This window comes from Panthera tigris, chromosome B1 (genome assembly GCF_018350195.1).
Source record: "Panthera tigris isolate Pti1 chromosome B1, P.tigris_Pti1_mat1.1, whole genome shotgun sequence".
Taxonomy (NCBI): domain Eukaryota; kingdom Metazoa; phylum Chordata; class Mammalia; order Carnivora; family Felidae; genus Panthera; species Panthera tigris.
This window is the reverse complement of record NC_056663.1, coordinates 114,413,712-114,432,102: the sequence shown is the minus strand read 5'-3', so window position 1 is coordinate 114,432,102 and position 18,391 is coordinate 114,413,712. Positions and strand designations below refer to the sequence as shown.

Genomic DNA, 18,391 nt, shown 5'->3' with positions numbered 1-18,391 from the left:
TATATATATATATATATGTGATTCTCTCGTTACATTTAGGATTCTCTCTCTCTTCCCCTCCCCTGCTTGAGCTCTCTCTCAAAATAAATAAACAAACGTTAAAAAAATTTTACATTTAGGATTTTACATGATTCCCTCATGTTACATTTTTACCAAGATTCACTTTACTGTAATAATGGCTGACCTGGCTCTTCCTAAATGGACAGGAGCTATTTTGAGGGAGCAGTGTTCTCCAAATGTTAGCTGTTCTGATTTGAAATGACTTCTCATATCTCATTGGGTTTCTCTCTACCTAATACAAACACTCACTTCTTGTTCACATTAGATTTTTCTCCCTGCGTGTAGTGGAATTGGATATATATCCTAGACTATTCCATTGTATCATCTATTAGCAGTTCAGTTATTGATACACCCAAAGGTAGAACAACAGCCACTAGACTAAGAAAAGGAAGGGCTTTTAAAATCTTGGACACCTTGAAGAGTAAAAAGTACCATTTTGATATTCAAAATTGAATTTAAAAAATATGCACATTCCTTCCCTAACTCATCCCTCTTAATATCAAGTTTATTAATGTAAAAACTCTGAAAGTCATACTAAGATTTAAAAAAAAGATTTTCTAACATTTATTCATTTTTGAAAGACAAAGAGAGACAGAGTGTGAATGGAGGAGGGGCAGAGACAGAGGGAGACACAGAATCTGAAGCAGGTTCCAGGCTCTGAGCTGTCAGCACAGAGCCCGACGCGGGTCTTGAACCCACGAGCCGTGAAATCATGACCTGAGCTGAAGATGGACACTTAACTGAACCACCCAGGCGCCCCCATACTAAAAATTTTTTAATGTTTGTTTATTTATTTTGAGAGAGAGCTCAAGCAGGGGAGGGGAAGAGAGAGAGAATCCTAAGCAGACTCCGAGCTATCAGCGCAGAACCCAATGTGGGGCTCAATCTCATGAATCGTGAGATCATGACCTGAGTGGAAATCAAGAGTCAAACGCTTAACTGATTGAGCCACCCAGGTGCCCCCATACTAAAATTTTTATAATTGATCAAAGATCCTTGGGAAAATTTCTGGCAGGTTATGCTCTGGGGCCAAGGGGACCTGGAAGTTGTTTTTGGTTTTTTTTAATGTTTTATTTTATATTAGAGAGAGAGAGAGAGAGCATGAGCAGCAGAGGGGCAGAGACAGAGACAGAATGTGAAGCAGGCTCCAGGCTCTGAGCTGTCAGCACAGAGCCCAACCTGGGGCTTAAACTCATGGGCAGTGAGGTCATGCATGACCTGAACTGTAGTCGGATGCCCAACCGACTGAGCCACCCAGGCACCCCTTGAAGTGGTTTTAAAAGAAAGTAAGAGGGGCGCCTGGGTGGCTCAGTCGGTTAAGCATCCGACTTCAGCTCAGGTCACTATCTCACACTCCGTGAGTTCGAGCCCTGCGTCGGGCTCTGGGCCGATGGCTCAGAGCCTGGAGCCTGCTTCCGATTCTGTGTCTCCCTCTCTCTCTGCCCCTCCCCCGTTCATGCTCTGTCTCTCTCTGTCTCAAAAATAAATAAACGTTAAAAAAAAAAAAAGTAAAAAAAAAAAAAAAAAGTAAGAGTTAGTGAATTGCCAGTATTGAAGACTATCTCTTGGGGTTAATCTCTAGAGAAGAGTGCTGGTGCACCCTTCAGTATGTCAGGGGAATACAAGTCGGTTGAAGGGGAAGAGCTTGGCAAGAACCAGGGAGCACCCTTTTGTGCCTGGCTGGGTGTGTGCTGTTGTGAACAGACAGACGTGGTCGCTCCCCGCATGGAGCCTACCACCTACTGTGGGAGCCATCCAATTAAAACAGGAAAACAAGGGGCGCCTGGGTGGCTCAGTCAGTTAAGCGTCTGACTTCGGCTCAGGTCGTGATCTTGTGGCTGAGTTCGAGCCCCGCATCTGGGCTCTGTGCTGACAGCTCGGAGCCTGGAGCCTGTTTCAGATTCTGTGTCTCCCTCTCTCTCTCTGACCCTCCCCCACTCATGCTCTGTCTCTCTCTGTCTCAAATATAAATAAACGTTAAAAATTAAGAAAAAAAACAAGGAAACAAGTATATAATCACAAATTGTGAAAGTGGGTCAGTAGTGCTCAGAGAGAAAAAGAGGGGAGACCTTCTTTAGACAGTGGTCAAGAAAGGACCCCTTGAGGAAAGAACATTAAAAGTGAGAAGTGAAGGATGAGAAGATGCTGGCCAGTGTGAGCAAAAACCCATGATGTCAGCTGTATATGAATGTGGAACTCAGGTTAAGTAATTTGTTCATGATCATTTAGCCAATTCGCACATAAGGTGCCCTCTGGGTTCCTCTATCTGTGTTTCTCAGCCTTTTTTTTTTTTCATTATTGCCTTTTTAAGACAGTTTTTTCCTAACTACTCCCTTCGCCCTGTGGAAATTTTAATGCCTTTTGGAGAATTACAAACCATTTCTTCCACCCTTAGAGCACCAGTTTTCACCATTGAGAATGCATACTTTATTACTTATTGTCTGTGGGGGTCATTTTAACGTTTCTTGAGGCAGACACCATCTCTAATAGGACAATAGTAATGATGCCACCTACCTAGACACTTTTTTTTAAATCTTCCACGAGGTTGGGAAGGGAGAAATAAAAGCATTTGAAATACAGTATGAAAAATCCTTAAATGGTCTAGGAAGGCTGGGATTAATCAGTCCCTCTAATCCAATTTGGTGCCATTTTCAGGGCATTCCTGGTGAGGACCAGATTCAGGAAGATGGTGATTGTCGGGAGTTCAGGTTTTGTTTTGCAGCCTGAAGATTTGGATGTGCACAAAGTTGCAGTCCTACTTAGGAAGATTAATTTGACAGTTTCTTCCAGTACTTTCATAAAACATGATGAAGATCATGAAATGGGTGCTGCGTAGAGGGATAAAAAGGAAAATCTGATTCGTGATTGCTTCTGTGTTTCAGAGACAGCACATTTGTCTAAAAGAAACTCTATAGGAATTTAGGAGAAAAGCGAAGTAAAGGTAGAGAGTACTAGTAACCTTTTTTAGAGAAGGAAATTAAGGGGGTGATATAACTCTTCTTTATCACTAAGATTCTTTGGTCATTCAGGTTGAGATTATACATGTCTAAAGGATGTGGGTTTATCAAGGATAATTCATGTAATATAAGGTTGAGAGAAATGCAAGGAATATATCTGAAATTAGGTGATAGAATCTCTGGTCTGGCTCTTTCTCTGTATATGTATCTATGTGTTCACGTACGTGAGAGAGAAATTTAGATTAAGCTAGTTGTCTGGCCAACAGTCATGGAAACTGGAGAAAGGTGTACCTGTTTTAATGACCGGTCTTGTAATTTCCTATTGTACCTCTGTGAATTTTGGACGTAGGCTTAGTGTGTGTCACAGACTTATAAATTTTGCAGTGGTTACTTCCTCTTACTGTATCTTCAGCCAACATCGACCATCAGTGACATACAGATTTTAATTGTTTTTCTCAAGATTCTCTGTTCAGTGGTGTAGTCTACTTCTCCCCCCTTCTAATCTTTCTTTTTGGTTGTTTTGTTTACCTTCTCGACAAGTCCATTGCCTCTAGTAGGTGAACAAGAAGGAGGAAAAGTATGAAACTACAGCCAGAAGGATGTCATTTACAAAAGTTCCTTCCAAATGGTTAAGTGGGAAAGACAAAAAGTAAAGGTAATGTATGGTATCAGTCCCTAAACTTCATTTCTGTTCTTTTTGCCCCATTTACACAAGCCAGGGAACCCCTGCCCTACTCAGCCATCATTAAGAAAATGAAGCTGAATTTGTTTGTTTGTTTTAAATGATGTCCTTGCACTGTGCTTCTAAAATGCTGTTTGTGAAACAATCAAGGTTGGATACATACTCCCTTTTTTATATAAGTAGTTAATTACCTACTTTTGAATTCTAAGAATCCTTTGATTCCTTCCAACATGAAACTTAAAAAAAAAAAGAAATATTGACAAAATTCTTTTTTGAATCATTTGTCCTCAAAAACATTTTTGTTCCTTTAAATGAGATTTGATTATATTTTACAAAGATTTTGGATTGACTCTTTAAACCTAGCCAGAATTTAACAAATACAGCTGTCTGATGAGCCAGCTTTATTATTAAGTATTTGTTTATAAACCACAAGTGTTACTAATAGTTTCTAAATATTGTGTCTGGAAACGGAAGTAGTGGAAGTAATGTGGTGTCAGCTGTGAATTGCCCTGGATGCGGTTGTCAATGAGAAGTGTAATAAGCTGAGGGTGTGCCAGCAACAGGACATTGGAAATGGAACTCTGAGGCCCAGACTCCTTAGCATCAGCCTCCATCCCAAGGGTGTTTTCATAGGAAGAGGTTCCCAGATCCCACACCCTTTGGATTAGGACTAAAGACTAAAATCATCGTGCAGTAAAGTGCTTCTTTACAAAAGGCATTCATGTGCACTTGTGAACTGAAGATGTAGTTCGTAGAAGTCTTAAGAAGGCTGATTAAAATTGAGATTTTTAAAAATGTTTTTCTTATTTTAATTTTTGATAGAGTCAGAGTGCAAGCAGGAGAGGGGCAGAGAGAGAGGGAGACACAAACACAGAATCTGAAGCAGGGTCCAGGCTCTGAGCTGTCAGCACAGAGTCCGACGTGGGGCTTGAACTTACGAACCGTGAGATCATGACCTGAGCTGAAGTTGGACGCTCAACTGACTGAGCCACCCAGGCACCCCAAAATTGAGATATTTTCATTTAAAATCACAGTGTACAACTTACATGGGATTTTGCAAATGGCAGAAAAATATCTTTTGGACCTGGCCATTATTTCTGTTGTCAAATTTCAGCTGCATTTTAACTGATCGCAAGGTTCTTGGTAGCAAGGTTCCTTGAGGCAAGCAGCTTGAGAAAACTCTTCACTTAGAGGGCTCCGTTAAAGTGAGTGTTCGGCTGTCTTAGGTGTCATTTTGGAAGCAAAACAAGTCTTAGGTGTGGTTTCATCTGGGTACAGTTTTGCAAATGGCACGTTATGGATTTGTTCTGAGCCCCTCCCTATATGGGTTTAGGCTGCACACTGAATGGGGCCTTTAATTTCCGCAGGGATGAGATGTGCCCTACCATTTGGTATACAAAGCATAGCCTTCGTGTTTGTTGGAATGAATACGTATGTAGAATATGAAAACCTGTGGGGGCTGTGATGGAGTTATACATCTGAACATGTTATACCACAAAATGGAATGCTGCCCTGACCACAGATGTTTCGTCAACATTAAGTAGTGTTTAGAATGCCTTCTACATTTAGAAGGCTTAAGTGCTTTTGAATTATAAGGCAAATTTAGATCAGTGGTTGTATTTGAGCAAATTGTCATTGTTCTTGAAGGACATAATTGGGGCTGTTCTGCCATTAATGTTGGAATGTTGCTTTACAGCTTAAATCGCAGTATTTGGAGTAATTTTTTTTTTGAAAAAATTACCGCTGTCTTAAATATGAATGAGTTTATAGGTAAATCTGAGAAGAACTTTTAAAAAATGAATAGCCTTTCTTTTTTGGTTTACAAAAAGACTGAACAGAAAGTACAGAATTTCCATGTACCGTGTCCCCACTTCCCCAGTTTTCCCTATCATTAACATCTTGCCTCAGTGTCATACATTTGTTATAATTGTTGAGCCAGTATTGATACATTATTATGAACTGAAGTCCACAGTTTACATTAGGGTTCACTCTTTGCATAGAATAAACCCATTCTATGGGTTTTGAAAAATGTGTAATGACATGTATCCACCATTACAGTATCATATAAAGTAGTTACACTGCCCTAAAAATTCCTAGTGCTTCTCCTTTTCATTCCCCTGCCCTAACTCCTGGCACTCACTGATCTTTGTAGTGCCCCTAGAGTTTTGCTTTTTCCAGAATCTCACATAGTTGAAATTATACAGTAGATAGCCTTTTCAGATTGGCTTGTTAGCAATTTACATTGAATGTTCCTCCATGTCTTTTCATGGCTTGAAATAACTCATTTCTTTTCATCACCGAGTAACATTCCATTCTATGGTATATCACAGTTTTTCATTCATCTATTGAAAGACATCTTTGTTGCTTTCAAATTTTGGCAATTACTTGCCATAAATATTTGATGTGTGCAGGTTTTTGTGTGGACATAAGTTTTTAAACTCCTTGGGTAAATACCAAGTGGTGCGATTGCTGGATCATATGATTGAAGTATGTGTAGTTTTGTGTAAAACCACCAGACTGTCTTACAGAGTGGCTGTACCATCTTGCATTTCTGCCACCAGTGAATGAGAGTTTCTGTTACTCTGTTATCTTCACCGGCATTTAATTTTGTTGGTGTTACAGATTTTGGCCATTCTAATAGGTGCGTAGTGGTATCTCACTGTTTTAATTTGCATTTCTCTGTGATATATGATATGAAGCATCTTTTTAGATGTTTATTTGCCATCTGTATATCTTCCTTGGTGAGATCTGTTCAGGTCTTTTACACATTTATGAATTGGGTTGTTTTCTTATTGTTGAGTTTTAAGATTCTTTGTGTATTTTATTTATTTAAAAAAAATGTTTAAGTTATTTATTTATTTTAAGAGGGAAAGAGTGTAGGGGAGGGGCAGAAGAGAAACGGGGGGGGGGAGGAGAGAGATTGAGAGCGAGAGCGAGAGAGAGAGAGAGAGAGAGAGAGAGAGAGAATCCCAAGCAGACTCCATACTGCTAGTACAGAGCCCGATGTGGGGCTTGATCTCCTGAACTGTGAGATCATGACCTAAGCCAAACTCAAGAGTCGGATGCTCAACCGACTGAGCCACCCAGGCACCCCTCTTTGTGTATTTTAGATAACATTTTATTATCACAGTCCCTTTTGTGAATATTTTCTCCCATTGAGAGGCTTGCCTTCTCTTGACGTTGCCTTTCACAGAGCACAAGTTTTTAATTTTAGTGAAGTCAGTTTATCAATTATTTCTTTCATGAATTGTGCTTTTGTGGTTGTATCTAAAAATCTCTATACCCAAAGTCAATTATTTTTATCCTGTGTTATCTATTTAGGATTATTATTTTATAGTTTTGTATCTTACATTTAAGCCTATGATTCATCTTTAGTTAATTTTTATGAATGGCTAGGATCTATATATAGACTTTTGTTTTGTTTGCACGTGGATGACAAGCAGTTATTCTAGTACCATTTGTTGAAAAGACTGTCTTTGCTCCAAGGTATTATCTTCACTCCTCTGTCAAGGATCGGTTGACTTTATTTAGATGGGTCTATTTCTGGACTCTCTATTCTGTTCGATTGACTTGTTTTTCTGTTCTTTTACTAAAACTACAGTGTCTGGATTACTATAGCTTTATAGTAAGTCTCGAAGTCAGATAGTGTCAGTCTTCTGACTTTAGTCTTCTTCAACATTGAGCTGGCTATTCTGGGTGTTATGCCTTTCTGTATCAACTTTGTTGATATCCACAAAATAGCTTGTTGGGATTTTAACTGGGGTTGCTTTGAATCTGTAGTTCAGGTTGGGAAGAACTAATATCTTGACAATAATCGAGTCTTGTTATGCTTGAACATGGAATATCTCCACTTCTTTGATATCTTCAGAGTTTTGTAGTTGTTCTCATGTAGCTCTTGTACATATTTTCTTAAATTGATTCCTAAGTATTTCTTTTTTGGAGAGTGCTAATGTAAATAGTACTGTGTTATAAAATTAAAATTCTACTTGGTCATTGTGGATGTACGGGAAAGTGATTGACTTTCATATGTTAACCTTGTAAACTACAACCTTGCTATAATCTTTTATTAGTTCAGGGGTTTTGTAAGTTCTTTTGGATCTTCTGCATAGAAGATCATGTGGTCTGTGAACAAAGATAGTTTAATTTTTTTCCTTCCCAGTCTACTTTTTATGTCATTTTCCTCCTGCATTAGCTGGGATTTTAGTATGTTGGTAAAGAGCTCCTCAGCGTTGAGTATGATGTTAGGTTTTTGGTAGATATTCTTTATCAAGCTGATGAAGTTTCCCTCTGCTCTTAGCTAACTGAGCGTTTTTATCATGAATGGGGTGCTGGATTTTGTCACATGCCTTTTCTGCATCTATTGACATGATGTGATTTTTCTTTGTTAGCCTCTTGATGTGATAGGTTGCATTATTGATTTTTGAATATTTAATTAGCTTTGCATGTCTGGTATAAATCTGTAGTCATGATATATAATTGTTTTTATACATTGTTGGATTAAATTTGCTAATATTTTGTTGAGCATTTTTTCATCTGTGTTCATGAGAGACATTGGTGGTATGTAGTTTTCTTTTTTAATGTTTTTGTCTGGTTTTGGTATAATGGTAATGTTGGCCTCATACAGTGAGTTAGGAAGTACTCTCTCCGCTTCTGTCTTCCAAAAGACATTGCAGAGAATTGGTAGAATTTCTTCCTTAAATATTTGGAAGAGTTTACCCATGATGCTGTCTGGGCCAGGTGTTTTGTATTTTGGAATGTTATTAATTGATTCAATTCCCTTAATAGGCTTCTTATTCCCCACCCACCCCCCACCCCCCCCCCCCCCCCCGTAGGCTTCTTATTCAGGTGGTCTGTTTCTTATGTGTGTTTTCTCAGATTGTATCTCTCAAGGAATTGGTCCAGTTCACCTAGGTTATCAAATTTGAGGGTGTAGAATTGTTCATAGTATTGCTTTATCATCCCTTTAAAGTCTGTAGTGATGTCCTTTCTTTTATTTCCAATATTAGTAATTTATGTTGCCCCTCTTGTTCTTAGCCTACCTAGAGGCCTTATTACATTTAGTGATCTTTTCAAAGAACTAGCTTTTGGTTCCATGGATTTTTCTTATTAATTTCTTTTCAAGTGCACTGATTTATGCTCTAATTTTTATTATTTCTTTTCTTTTACTTAGGACTGAATTTGCTCCCTTTTTTGCTAGTTCTTAAGGTATAAGCCTAGCTTATTGATTTTATATCTTCTAATCTATGCATTCACTTCTATAGATTTCCCTCTAAGTACTGGTTTTAATGCATCCCACAAATTTTGATAAGTTGTGATTTTATTTTGATTTAGTTCAAAATATTTTAAAATTTCTCTTGATTTCTTCATTGACCCATGTGTTAATTAGAAGTGTGTTGTTTAATCTCCAACTATTTGGGGATTTTCCAGCTCTCTGTTATTGATTTCCAGTTGAATTCCATTGTGGTCTGAGAAAAGAGACACTGTTTATGTCTTTTAAATTTATGAAGGTGTATTTTATAGCCTAGAATGTGGTCTATTTTGGTGAATGTTCATGTGAGCTTGAGAAGAATGTGTATTCTGTTATTGGATGACGTCCTCTATATATGTCAATTGATCCAGTTGATTAGTTTTTATTGTTGGGTTCAACTATGTCCTTACTGATTTTCTGCCTGTTGGACCTATTCAAGTGACTTTTTAAAGATCACAATTAGCAATATCAGAATCCAGATGAAAGCCAGGTCTCTTCATTGTAATGAAATATTCTTTGTCTATTCTGCTTCCCCCAGGAAACCCCTTTGCTTCTTGTTTTCGTCCATCGTATTTCTTACTGCTGACAGTTAGGAGTAGCTCACCACTGATACGCTATTACAGTTTAGCCAAAGTACCATGAAAAGTGACTGTGTATACCCTGACTGGAGAGAGGACACAGGTGTGCATTTCTTTCATACATTTTGTTTGTTTAGAAATGTGATGAAAAACTAGGATTATGTACTATCTGTAAACCTTTCTTCAAGGATGAAGTAAGAATTATTCTTTGCTTTTCCCTTCAGCAAGCATTAGACACTCTAGGGAGACAGGGGCAGGGTGAATTCGGAGTTCTTTTTCCATGTGCTAAACCTCATCCTTCTCTTGAAGGTGGCATATTCTAAGATCAAAGTGACATCCAAGGTGTCCAAGCCCGTAGATAGTACTCTGAAAGCGAAAGAGAAGCATGGTCGTGAATAATGACATTCCTAATGTTTACTCCTTCAGCTCTTGCTTTTTGTACCTGAGGTGTAACCTCTGACCATGCATGATTTAGAAGCTGAAGGTAAAAGCACGTGGCAGATTTATGTATTTGGTCAGCATCACCATCCCATTTTGTGGCAGCCCATTAGAGTCTGGGTGGTGCCTCAGATTCTACCCTCAGCACTTCTAGTTTACATCTAGATGCTCAGCTCTAGCCCTTACCCCCAAAATGTGTTCATCATGCCAGGCCTCTGGGTGCTTTGCTTCATCTTCCTTTGTCTTGCTCAAGATTCAGTTACATAAAGTTCTATTAGTGTGCCTCCCTCATTTCACTTCCTTCTTTCTTCTTCCTCTTTTCCATTTATTCCTGATACTTTTTTTGTTTTAAGTTTTTTTGTTGTTTGTTTGTTGTTTTGAGAGACAGAGACAGCATGAGTAGGGGGAGGGGCAAAGAGAGAGAGAACCCCAAGCAGGCTCCAAGCTGCCAACACAGAGCCCAATGCAAGGCTCAAACTCCCAAAGCTCTGAGATCATGACCTGAACCAATACCGAGAGTCAGACACTTAACCGACTGAGCCACCCAGGCGCCCCTATTCCTGGTACTTTAATTGGTCTTCTATTTGGACACCAAATAACTCTTTGGAGCCCTGAGAGTTGACTTTCTTGACCCTCATTTTGTTCTCTGAACATCATCCTTCATCTAATACTTAAAAGAAGACCTTGAAAGATGTTGCTCTGTGAAATAAGGATTATGTAAATATACCAAAATGTAATTTGCCCTGGGATTGCTTTGAAGGAATGTTGGAAGCCTGTTGGGTGAGACTGTAAGATGGGTGATGAAGCACAATGGTAAACTAGATTATTTTTTAAAGCAAGTTTTTAATTTTTTTTAATGTTTATTTATTTTTGAGAGAGAGAGACAGAGCATGAGTGGGGGAAGGGCAGAGAGAGAGAGAGGGAGACATAGAATCCGAAGCAGGCTCCAGGCTCTGAGCCATCAGCACAGAGCCGGACACGGGGCTCAAACCCCCACAAACCACGAGATCATGAGCTGAGCCGAAGTCGGACGTTCAACCGACTGAGCCACCCAGGTGCCCCCAAACAAGTTTCTCACAAGAGAAGCAAACTGCTAATAACTAGTGAAGAAGCTAGAGGAAACAATCCTTAGAAATCTTAAGACCAAGGACAACAAAAGTGTGAGAGAGAAAAATACAGGAGGGAAATGGTCGCAGATCTAAAAGACTGGAATGGACTGGAATCTGGGGACTTCCTGAGCAGGAGACAAAGGGTCCGCATGGTTTAGTGCTGGAGAGTGACTCAGGGGTAGCTCGTCCGCTCCATCTGTTACCCTCCTTAGGTATGTACAGTATACTGTAGGATCCCAGTGGTTTCAGCTGTAATGCTTACGTGTATCCTGAGGAGTTACTCTGCCTTCAACCAAAGTCCTCTCTCTGTGACCAGAGGTGAACTCTCTAATAACAGCCTCCTCCCACATTTGCTTCCATCTTAGTTCATGCTTATCCGTGTCTCATTTCATTTTTACTTCTAGCTTCATTTTTATTTCAGAAGACAAGATTTTATTTGAGCAGGAGTAATCATAGCACATATGTACATGTTGCTTTAATTTTATGAACTATATAATTATGCCATATTTAACCAGAGAGGCTGACCTCTTTGCTACCCAGTGGTACATTACCACAAATGGCATCTTGCTATAAAGAAAACTTTTAAGTTTCCAGGACAGAGTATTTTTATTTGCTTACCCCACGCACAGTGACCAAAATGAAAACTCGGGTTTATTATTTTTATCCTTAGTACATAATGATATTAAACAGACTTTGTGCTTATGATAAATGGTTGTTGGGTTTTTTTTAAGAGACTGTTAATATGGTAACTGATATTTGGAAGTTTGTGTTGGGAGATTTAGCCTCATCTTTTCTTTTTAACTTTGTAATTATAATAATAACTCATGTTTATTTTAGAAAAACTTAAACCTGGATAAGAAGGAAATTTTAAATCACACCTAAATCTATCACCTGTTGCATTTATGTTTACACATGCCACTTTATAGGATAGATAGGGTCATATACATATTATTGTTGTGTCCTCATGAATGCTCCTGAACCTCTTGTCCCTCCCCATTAAACACAGTAAGGAAGTATATTTCAGAATTCCACGTGTCCATCCACCACAGTTTAAGCAATCCCCTATTGTTGGACACTTAGTTATTATCAGCTTTTTACTGTTGTTAATGTTCTTAGAAGCTCAGAGCTAAATCTTGGCTCACATTCTTAGGGTGTTTGTAAAATATAAGAAATGTATTTTACAGTGGTCCTGGAGAGGAGTTTGATGAATTGGGTTTTGTTTTTTAGCCAATTCAATATGTAAAAACGTGGTATCTCACTTTTTGATTTGGGTTGCTTTGCTCACCAATAAGGTTAGACACTTTACTTTCTTTAAAATGTTTTTTAAATATTTATTTCTGAGAGAGAGAGAGAGAGAGAGAGAGAGAGAGAGCGAGCATGAGCATAAGCAGGGGAGGGGAGGGGCAGAGAGAGAGGGAGACACAATCTGAAGCAGGCTGTAGGCTCCCAGCTGTCAGCGCAGAGCCCAGTGTGGGGCTCGAACTCACAAACCGCGAGATCATGACCTGAGCCAAAGTTGGCTACTTAACCAACTGAGCCACCCAGGAGCCCCGGCACTTTCTCCCTTTCAATATTAAAGTATAAAGGGGTTATTTTTTGTTGTTGTTGCAGAAGATATGAAAGCATTTCTTAAAGTTTCACTGTTGTGACCGTCTTGTCATTTCTTAGGACTTTTACTCGAAGGAGTTTAGGAGTTCAGCTGTAACAATAACACCTTTGTGTCATGAAGGAAAGGACTAGATTGGCAATCATTTCTTCACGGAAGACCTAACAGAAAAACTGTAGAAAGCAGAGATTGCAAGACACAGGGCTTTTTAATCTGTTGTTCAACCTCTCTAGCCTTAAAAAAATTTGACTCCTATTTCTGGGATGTTTTGAATGCAGCCTGTATTAGGCAGAGGGAAGTACAGAGTGACCTTTCAAGATATTTTAAATTTAAGGGTCTATAATTAGAAAACCCTATTTGAGTTCTCATAACACAATTTTACTCTTAAAGCACCCATCTGAATTGGTGGGTCGTTCCTGCCCCTCCTTTTCTCCTTCCCTCTCTCACTCATATCTGCCATATGAACATCCACGGATTCTGCTTCTGAAAATATTCAAGGCATCAAATTTGTCGGTTTTATAATATTAAAATATTTTCCTGTCGTCACCCCGCCCCACCCTTTATAGGATTACTTCAGTGACTTCCCTAATTATCTGATTTGCAAGTAGCTTGCATGGGACTCTTCAGGATCATAGCTGACTGTCTTACAAAGAGCGAGTTAGGCTGTGAACAAATAGTCATTGACTGTGTGCCAGGGACAGCAGAAAACCTGGCAGATATGGTCCCTTCCCTCATAGAGTTTACAGAAAAGAGACAAGTAAATCTTTACTAACAATTTACTGCATAATTAAAATTACCACTGTTACGATGGAGAAAAAGAATAGAGTAATGTGGAGTTGGTGAACAGGGCCACAATCCAGTCTGGAAGAATCAAGAAAGCCTTCTTGGAGGAAATGATGCTTGTCCAAGGGTGCGTAGGGATAAGTTATACACATCCTCTCTTGCTCTGCTTCCTTGCCTGTGAATTGCACGTGAATGTATCTATTTCTGCTTTCTTTGGTGGCTTTGACAATATTAAAAGGAAAATACGTTGCCATAGTTAACAATTTGAAGATTAACACTATGCCAACTGAAGAAAAATGCTTAAACAACTAGCCTTAAAAACAACATACTTTGCCTGATGGGTTGAAAAAGGTTGACAAACCACTGGGATACAGTCTTATCCATAGGACTTGGGGGATAGTTCAGTGGCACCATAGATTGCACGTGAGGTGTGGGAATATCTGAAGGGACAAAGGTCCTTTTCTAGCTAAGGTTTTCTAATAACTAATTTTTTAAATAAAAACTTCTCTTTTTTTCAGCTGATATTTTACATTCCAACTTACATCACAATGAAATGTGCCTTAACCACAGTGGCTTTTGTCGTTTGGAAAATCTCCATGTTTTACTGCCAGGTAGAGCCTGAGATGACTATGACAAAAGGAATATTCTCTTAAATTGTTTAATCCCCTGAGATGATTATGGCTGTTCTTTGCCAGACAACAGCTCTCAAGTCCATTAGACTTAAAACCAGATGCTTCTAGGGAAAGTCGCTTTCAATGCATCAGGTTACTTAAGGTTTCTTTTTTTTTTTTTTTTTTTTTTTTTTTTTTAATATGGCTGCATTTTGTCCATCTCCTGATGTTGGAGAATTTGTTTTACAAATCTGGAGCAGTCTCCTCCTCAGCTCTTATCAGAAGCATGGCTCAAGGAAATGGAAGTAAAGGATGCATTTCTGATGCAGGTGTATCCCTGAAACGAACCAGACCGTCAGAGCAGCTTATCTGTATCATGTTGCCTTGGCTTCCTACCAAAGAAACTCTAGAGAGTTCTGCTTTGGAATGTATGGAGGGATATCCTGGAAAACCATCATATGACATCAGACGATGGTCTCCCTGGTCTGCGTTATTGCTTATGGCTGGCCTCCTGTGTAGAGACCCGCAGTGAGTGTATTTCTTGAGCTAAAGGTCAAGAAAAGCTTTGGTCCTCTGGGGAATGAAACACGGCTCCCCACTTTGTCCCAACACATGCAGGTATGGCGATCCATACGCTGTCTCTCTGAGTTTAGAAAATTTTGTTTCTTCTCTCTTCCTTGTACAAAGGAAGTGAGAACCTAACACACAGCCCAGCTCGGCATGAGCTTTTGTCACATTGTAGGACTTGGTACATTCTGTTACCTCATCTCTATTTTAGTTATTTAACAGTAGTACACAATATGCCAGGTGCTATTTCTGAGCTCCATAAATATGAATTCCTTCAATCCTCTTAGAGACCCCATGGAGTTAGTACTGTTGCTATCCCACTTGTAGACCAGGAAACTGAGGCACAGAGAGGTTAAGTATCATTTCTAGAGTCACACAAGTGCTGATTGTGAAGTTAGGTGTCAGAGCCCTTGTTCATAAGCCACCCCCACCTCCCAGCTTTGCTACCTTAACAGTGATTGCTTACCAGGAGCAGGTGCGACAATATTCAGTCACAGGCAATACCTCTCCCTCTTCCACTCTACCTTGTGACCAAGAACCCCTGGTCTGGATCTACCTCACTCTGATTCTACATTACTCTTCTTATAGTAGCATTTTCTTTTGTAAGTTATATCATTTACTTTATTCCTTTAGGAAGTCATGCATAGTACGTATATTTCAAATTACAGTAAATCATAAACTTTGGTGGCATTTTTTAAAACTGTGTCTTAACATGCTACTACATTAGCATGTGTACATAAGAGTTTTTGGAATAGTAACCATGAATTTGCATTCTGCCATCCACCCCCTCTTTACCCATTCTTCTTTTTGACAAGGGGGCACTTTTTTTTTTTAATTTATTTTTGAGTGAGAGCATGCATGAGCAGGTGGGGGAGGGGCAGAGAGAGAGAGGAGGAGAGAGAAATCCCAAGCGGGCTCCACACCACCAGCATGGAGCCTGGTGTGGAGCTCGAACTCAGGACCCGTTAGATTGTGACCTGAACTGAAGTCGGAGGCTTAACAGACTGATCCACCCAGGCGCCCCAATAAGAGGACGTATTTTAAGTTTGACTAGATGAAAGGCACCATGTTAGCTATGTAATTGAAAAAAAAATCTGCAAGCCAAATATATTACTATGTCATGAATACCAAGTTATAAACAGTTACAGTCTATTTAAAAAATCCATGAAAAGGTTGCAGCAGCTGTATGTATTTCAAAGAGAGTCTTCCACCATTTTGTGTGGAAGTGACCAAGTGTGCACCCCCGAGCAGCCTGGGGTTCCTGGATGCTTACTTTGCCCTGTGTGTAGGCAGTCCCTCCACCTGGCCCGTAAAACCCTCGGTGACCTGGCCTCTGTCCTCCACTGTGCTTTGGTCCTACTCTGATCATAGTGCTTCAGCATTGCATGCATGACTTTCCAGTCTTTAAACCGCCTGGCTCATTCCTGCCTCAGGGCTTTTGTACCAACTGCTCCTTTGGCCTGGAGTGCTCTTCTTCCTTGGCTGCCCAACCCCCTCCTCCCTGACAATTACTGTCTTAAATAGCATCCTCTGCATCCCTGACCACTTGCTCTAAATGAGCCACACCAACCTTGCTGTGATTCTGATTGACTTCTCTCAGTGGCATTTATCACAGTCTTCTTGTTTATCTATGTGTTTGTTGGCACATTTCCATGTGAGCATCACAAGGGACAGGAATCTGCCCACCTTCATTGCTCCACCTCTGAACAGGGTCTGGCAGGTATTAAATGTCAGGGGAATGACTGGCCAAGAGTTGCATTTCTCCTCCTGAAATGCTGGTACCTGTTAGAGTCCGTGTTCTCCTGGTGACTCTTCCAGGAGGACAGTATTAGCTCTTTATTTCGCCTCCATCCCCAGAAAACCAACAAAACATAACAACAAAGCATCTTTCTTATTGAACCTCTCACTCTTCCCGTCCTTTTAGAGCTGTCAGCCTCTGCTCTATACCACTCTTCGCAGAAAGGATCTGCTATGAGACCTCGGGTGTTGCCTGCTGCATGAACCAGGGTGGGGCTCAGCGTGCTACCATTTGCAAACAGTAGGTTCAGTGCTTCCTGGTGCGAGATCATAAGTACAATTTGCATCAGCTGACGGTTGGTTACCTACCAGTTGTCCTGAAACTTCTCTGTCTTCCCTTTCCAGTTAAAACATTCCATTAATGCCTTAACTGAGAATGTCCTCAGGAAAGTCTTAGAGTTCATGCTGATCCAGGTGCTGGCATGTTTCCTCACTCATTGGATTGTTGCCTTAAATGACAGTAAGAGATAGAGGGAGCACCAAAACCTCCTAATCTCTCTGCATTACTAATGGCCAAAAGACAGCACTCAGGAACCACCTCAACCATGCATTAAGAAAATGCTTCAAAGGAACATCAGTCAGGTGTGCACCTATTTAGCCACATTACTGAAATTACTACTAGCAGAGTTATTTGGTTTTTATAGTCATTGAAACCAAGGTTAGAAAGGCATGGTAGTCATACCCCTTCTGGACTCACTGAGGAGGAAACTTTCTCTTTTAGGATTGACATTGTGCAATTCAGTTCACTGTCTAGACTGATTTGAATTTAATTTGAAGGAGAATTTTATTTCTAACTAAAAAGAGCAGTAACATTTTTAATGCAAAATATTTTCTCTATGCTGCTTGTGGGCAGGCACCTTACGATTGGGGGTTCATTGGTTCTTTTAGCCATTCTTTTTTTTATCATTACTAATTAGTGTGGTGTTTGCCTAAAAAGACTTCAGCCCTGAGATGGACTCCAAGGCCTTATAATCCCAAGTTAATTAAAAATAAATTTTTATGAATATTTAAGAGTCCTCGTTCAGCACAGCATTCTATAGGCTTGTTTGTCTTCTGTAAAATTCAAAATAATCCTAGGAATGTTGCTAGGATTAGAATGCCTATATAGAGCCAATACTGGGCATGACAACTATTTCTAAATATTTGACCCCGATGATATCTCCCTCTTTGTCTGGTAGTGTCTGTTCCATTGAAGCTAGATGAAGAAAAGAATTCATTTATTCAACAAATACTTACTGAGCAATTTCTGTGTGCCAGGCGCTCTGTTCAGTGTTGCAAATAAGGCAGTGTACAAAACAAAATCCCTGCTTTCAGAAATTGAGCTTTTAAGAAGCTCCCAAATTTCCTCAGCAGGCATATGTTCAAAGGGAGGCATAGAGAACTTAATTCACTGTCAGCTGTCCTGGGGAGACCCCCTTCAAGATGGCAGGCAGACTCAAGATGCAAAGGAGAGAGCGGGAACCAGATTTGGAAAAGAAGATAAAGCAATCTTATGTTCTAGTTTAACCACTGCAGAAATACAGAAGCCTATTAAAAAAACACACGCATGGAAAAAGGTGCCAAGGGATATGACCTGGACTTAGAAAAGACAGAAGGGTTACATGTCAAGGGTGTCATTTTAATATATTTTTTTCAGGTTCACAGATTCTGCCCCAATTGTGCCTCCACTACCCTCTCCCAGCCTGTTATTAGAGGCCCATGCATCCTTCCCGAGTTTCTGCATACACAGACAATATGAATATGGTTTCATATTTGCCCTTTTCATAAAGTAAAAGATAGTAAACTGTACTTCTGTACAATGTATGTTTTTCTCCTAACATATGTAGGAGGGTTTAACAAATCAGTACTAAAAGAGCTTCCTCGTTCTTTTTTTTTTTTTTTTTCTCCCCTCAACAGTTACAGAGTAGTCCATTGTATGGATGTACCACAATTTAAATAGTGACCTATTGATGGAC

The 18,391-nt window shown here is 39.7% G+C and overlaps 1 protein-coding gene across 3 annotated transcripts in view; it reads left to right on the top strand.

Annotated features, from left to right (window-relative positions):
• The window catches only part of SGMS2 (sphingomyelin synthase 2), an 82,513-nt gene that overhangs the window by 16,964 nt on the left and 47,158 nt on the right, over positions 1–18,391 (top strand). Inside the window, exon 1 of one of the 3 annotated variants that reach the window (XM_015536975.2) lies at positions 2,006–3,672. The exons of the other annotated variants lie outside the window; for them this stretch is intronic. The gene's annotated coding sequence lies outside the window, so the exon portion shown is untranslated. Of the gene's footprint in view, positions 1–2,005; positions 3,673–18,391 lie in introns of those variants that run through there. 3 annotated transcript variants of the gene reach the window in all.